The 5,517-nt window shown below is 46.1% G+C and overlaps 1 long non-coding RNA gene across 1 annotated transcript in view; it reads left to right on the top strand.

The window, feature by feature from the left end:
* The window catches only part of LOC108445389, a 7,275-nt gene extending 3,890 nt beyond the window's left edge, over positions 1 to 3,385 (top strand). Inside the window, exon 2 of the long non-coding RNA XR_001860218.1 lies at positions 2,102 to 3,385. This is a non-coding gene — a long non-coding RNA (uncharacterized LOC108445389). The remainder of the gene's footprint in view (positions 1 to 2,101) is intronic.
* The last annotated feature ends 2,132 nt before the right edge of the window (positions 3,386 to 5,517 follow it).

Genomic DNA, 5,517 nt, shown 5'->3' with positions numbered 1-5,517 from the left:
AGGGAAGTTCAGGAGAACTGTCTCCCATGGGAGGGACCCCACGGCCTCACAGGGGAAGACTCCTCTCCTGGAGCAGCGGAAGGAAATCCCGGTGATGGACTGACCAAACCCCCAGGCCCTGTCTCCCTGCGCTGTCGGTGGGAAGGAGGGAGGGGCTGGGGGAAAAAGGTGTTCTAATGGCTTCTTTTACTTCTCATTATCCTCCTCTGGTTCTGTTAGTAATAAATTCACTTCCCAACTTAAGCTGAGCCTGTTTCGCCCTTGGAATATTTCTCCCGGTCCTTATCTCACTCATGAAGTGTTTGGTTGTTTTTTTTTTTCCTTTCCCCTCCTCTGCCCAGCTGTGGCAGGGGAGGGCAAACGAGCGGCTCTCGTGGGTGCCTGGCATTGGGACTGTCAAACCTCAACAGCTGTGAAAGGAGATGAGATGGGTCACCCAGTGTAAAACCAGGCAAGCATTCAAAGAAGAGAAGTTGCCACAGCTTAAGTTTTTCCAGATAAGTTGTCCATGTGCATGTTCTCCACTTTCTGGCGTCCAGAAGAAATGAAGGAATATATAGTTCATAGTTCAGTTCAGAAAGGAGGCAGGGCATGTGGGCATGCTGTAGATACAGGAAAACCTTCTGTGGGAGGGTCTATAATGCCTACCCTCAATCAGAGCCATAATTTAATTCATGTGAGGGAGGTATAACTTACTGTATTTTGGGGTTGTCTTGTACAGAAGCAGGAGCTGGACTCAACCTTTGTAGGTCCCTTCCAACCCATGATATTCTGTGGTTTTATTCTGTGGTTCTGTTCTATGGTCCTATAATTTTTCATCAGTGGCTGGTTACCTGATGAGCTTGTAGATTTGATTTGATGTTGCTCTAGTTGCAATCACATTTACTGGCGTATGAATCTTGTGGGGGTTTTATATAAATTATTAGAACAATTGAAAGCTGAAATGAAACCCTGTGGACTGCTGGGAAAAAGGCAATTAAAAAAGGGACTCTTTATCACTGGACAACCTTAGTTTTGTGCCTTCTGTCACAACCCCTCAAAACTGGAATCTTTCATTAGTTCCTCAAATTCATCTTCCCACATCTGTTCGACTCTTGCACGCAGAAGTGAATTTGGGGTGCTATTTGAGCAGATAGCGGGGACACAAGTTTCCTCATTCCCATGTTGCTCACTGTTCCAAGAAATGGCTCTGTCCTTGGTAGGTATCAGAGGTGGTGGTCCCATCCGTACTGCCATCCACTTCCCTGCTGAAGCTTTGTTAACTTCTCCCTGGAGTGTTTTCCTTGCATGTGAATTTTTACTTTTCTTCAACTCTGAACAGCCTAAGTATTTCCCAAAGCTGCTTCTAAAACTTTTGGCTGTGCTTGCCTATTATTTTTACCTCAGGCCCAGTGTCATCAATATGGATTTTGATATACTCTTGTATAACTCAAATGTCAAAACAGCAGTCTGAAAAATGAAAATTCCCTAAAGTTTTGGACCTTCAAAATCACATTCTGTTTTTATAAGGACATTTGCTAGTTACAATTGAAAGGAATTGATACTTATGATTTGAAATATTTTTCATATTAATAAAACAATCAAAACACGTTCTATTTGATACATTTTACCTCTTTCTATGCATTCTATACTTCCCTATTTTTCCTTTAAAGCAGTCAGTAACAGTTCCTAGTGTGGTCCTACTAGTTTTTTTACTTGTCTCATGATTCCCAGTTAGTGCTGCTGATGTAGTTGTTCTTTTACCTCCTGACAAAGAAACTGAGAAACATACACAGCAATCTTCTGCCTTGGGTGTTCCCTGCCCTGATGGGAACGCAAGTCTTTGGATAAGGTGCCCAAGCCTTTACACAATTATTCTCTTCAGTAATCACCTTCTCAACAGACCAGGACCTATTGTGGCTTCAAAATCTTCAAGAAGACACCTTCCCCTTGCTGCTGCTGCCGCTTCAGAGGACATCTTTCTCAATATGCTGGACATGAGGTTCCCACCCTACTGTATCTCCTGAACTCACTGCATTAGATCACCAGGACCAGCCTTTGCTTCTAACACCTCTTGTGGTTATGAATCTAACTGAAATTAATTTATTCTCTCTTCTTGCAGGCCCCTGAGCATTCTTCCACTGCTGTGACACTCACTGCCTCTCTGAAGGGTTCAAGTCAACGTGGTTATGTCATCATTTTGTGTTTGCCTGGGATGTGAGTCTTCCTCCCTTGCTTTCAAGTTCATGCAAAGAGCCATAAACCGCTGGTGCGCCTTCATCTCCTCCCCATATCTTTTGCTGAGTATTAACTCTATTGTTTGCCTTGTGTATTTGACTCTCTATTTATTTTCTATGGACTCAGAGGTTTATGAGATACTCTGCCCAAACTCCGTCTCCTTGTATTTTAGATTCTCTATCATGTTGGTCTTCTCAGGAGCCTCAGCAGCTGACTTAAATTTCAGCACTGAACAAATATGTGCCAAAGGTTAATGCTAGTTTTTTCTGAGAGTTTGTCTCTGAATGTTTCAGATACCAGCCACAGACTGTTAATCATCGGCATCCCCCCCTGCCTCCGCATTCAGATTGATTCAATGCACATTAGCAAATACTTCTGGGGTTTTGTTTGTGGTTTGGTAGCACATATGGGTTTGTTTCTTTTTACTCTCATTCAAATTTCTCTAACATTGTTTCTTTACCACCTTTGTCTAAAAATGAACAATATTGGAAACAGCATTTCAGAATCAAATATTGCGAGGAGCAAAGCTATCTTCTGACCACCTTCTTTTTCTCCTGGCACCCATTGTTTACAGCTCCAGAGTCTACTTAAAGCAAACATGCTCCATAGCTGAGAAGTTGGTTGATGAACAGTCAAGTCATATTTACAAAAAAGCTGCTTAACAGCAGTCCCAAGCAAAGGAGGAGAAAAAGCTCTTTCCTGATTACCATGAGTTTAACTCTTGTATTGTGACTTCATGAATTCCGTTATTCCCATCCCTCAGCAGCTTACACTTCAGACAGCAGATGAATGGTAGAGCTTTGTTGATGGTTGTACTCGTTGCTAGGGGACAGCCTGAGGGGGGGGAATCATGCAATTTACAGTCAGCCTAAAGGAACATTTAGAAATGTTTGAGCTTAGAAAGTTCCTTCTGTAGTCTGTGTTGTTGAAAATCAAGCACTTTGTGGCTGTGAAAACAGCTTTAAAAATACACATGATGATAACGGAGGCATTAAACACACTGGTGTCGTTAGTAGCTTGTGTCTATGTATGTGTCTTAAATCACAGTTCTGGTGCTTCTTAATTCTTTGATAATTATGTTCTTAGTTAAAAGCTGACCATGTGAAATGGTGTCAAAACAAAATTGTTGCAAATCACATTAAACTTAAATACTACAAGTTTTCTGCTAGTACATGTCTGGATCTGGACTTTCTTGGGTATATCCGTTGGTATTTGTTTTATTTTATCTGCTGTGGGAAGGCGGCAGCTTAGGTCCCATCAGAAATGAGAACTTGACCTGTAGTAGGAAGGTGAGGTTTTTACAAGACACATCTTTGGTGGAACACAAGGTGTGTGAATAAAAGTGCTCTCGCTATAAATGCTAAGGCATAGTTTGGAGAGGACGTGGAGGAAGCAGCACACACCCAGCTGGGTTTGACAGGTACGACACGGAATTACCGACGGGAAACCCTTCCACAAGCATTTTGGGGGCTCAGAACCAGAGTATGTATTTTGCCCAAGTCGGGCAGCGTGCCCTCCGCAGCCCCGCGTCCAGGGCTGCTCTCAGCGGAGCTCCGGGCAAGCCTGGGCTTGTTCCTGCCCGGGGCAGCCGGGCTCTGCCGCCCGCAGCGTGAGGCTCGGGTGGTTGGGGGAGACTCGCAGCTACTCAGCCTTTCCCAGCGTGCGTCCCCCCGGCCTGCCGCCTTTCACAACACCGCGTGCCCCTTGCCCCATGCGTGTTGAAGCAGTTTGTCAGTATTTTCCAGACTGCATCAGTGCTCCCAGCGCATTTCAAAGCAAGGAAAGTATTATTTCCCACTGCTGCTTTGCTTTCGGCATCCGACGAGAGCGCGCAGCCGCTTCCCGCGCCTCCGCCGCCAGAGGGCGCGCGCCCCCCGCCCGCCGTGGCCGAGGCGGCGGCACCCGCATTCCAACCCCATTCCCAGCCCCTGCCCGTCCGGCTACCGCCGCTGCACCTCCAGCACCCGCCCCCATACTGCCCGGGGCCAAATATTTCCTGTAGCGCAGGCAGGCACCTTGAATAACGCGTGAGCATTTGGCAGCTAACAGCATCCCCAGGAAAGTTTCCTGGGTAAGAAGTTTGGGTTTTATAACTGTGCTCCATGATGCGCCCTCCCTTTCAATTCTTTCTACTGGCAACACCTGGATCGGACTATGCAGCTGTCGCTTCTTTTCAGGAGTCTGTTTGTCCTACAAACGAGTTGTATCCAAGTTGTGAAAAGTGGGAAAGCATTCTTCCATCTTTATTCTGTCTTCTGTGAATAGGTCTATATATTTTTCAAATACTAAGTTGTTTTTTGCTCGTAAACAAGTTGCAATTTACATGTACCAGCGTAGCAAGTGGGAGTTATCCGTCCTTGTCTACAGGGCTGCCTAAAAAAACGATCGCATGAAGCAGATCATTAAACCCGATCTTTAGTGGGACAAACAGGCCTCTACAATGAACACCAGTGTCTATCATTTAGTAATAGTTTGCTTGCAAACTGCTCTAGTGCCTCAGGCACAACAACAGATGTCTCTCCCTCAGCCGATGCACAAACACACATGCACCCATCCCCTTAACAAAAATACGTATCGAAGGTAGGTGTTTAATAATAACCAGAATTTCAGATATGTCGTGTCTGACTGTGCAAGATGCAAAATATATTTTTTGAGTTCAGTATGATCGAACAAGAAATAGTCAGAATGCACTAAAATGTGGCTGATGCACAGGCTGATAAATACCGGAGATAAAAAATTGCATCTGTGAAAAACAGAGCAAACTGTCAAACGGAAATCCTGGCACAACAAAACCCCATTATGTGACACCGTGCCTTAAACTGGTCAGCTTCATGACGAAATTATTTCTCTTCAAGTTCTGAGCCTGGGATAAGTAAAGCAGCAATCATCCAGATTACCTGGCATTATTTATTTTCCTGACTGAAGATTGGGTAAATTCTGCCCCGCAGGAAAATAGCTGGCACCCCGGGCGCTCTGGCAGAAGGGCGGTCTGTTCCGCGGGCTCAGCCAGCCCGGCCCGGCCCCGCTGGACCAGCCCTGGCGGCGGGAGCGCCACGGGCACCTGCTCCCGGTTCATTCCAAGAGGGCGCGCAACAGGTTGTGCCGCTCGCTTTGCTCCAAGTTTCCCCTCTTAGTTCTTTGACCTGCGCTAAGGGGTTTACGCGGCGCATCTGGAAGCACCCCTACAAAGTACTTTGTGGTGAATTTCGTGGCTTTTAAAGCGTAAACTTCGGACCCGCGCGCTCCCGCTCAGCGCTGGCGCCGTTCCCAGCGCAGGAGGGCGCGGCGCCGGGCGGCTCC

Source organism: Corvus brachyrhynchos, unplaced genomic scaffold (assembly GCF_000691975.1).
Source record: "Corvus brachyrhynchos isolate BGI_N302 unplaced genomic scaffold, ASM69197v1 scaffold1, whole genome shotgun sequence".
NCBI classification, from domain to species: Eukaryota; Metazoa; Chordata; class Aves; order Passeriformes; family Corvidae; genus Corvus; species Corvus brachyrhynchos.
Note: the sequence above shows the minus strand (reverse complement) of the source record. Positions and strands in the feature narration are given on the sequence as shown.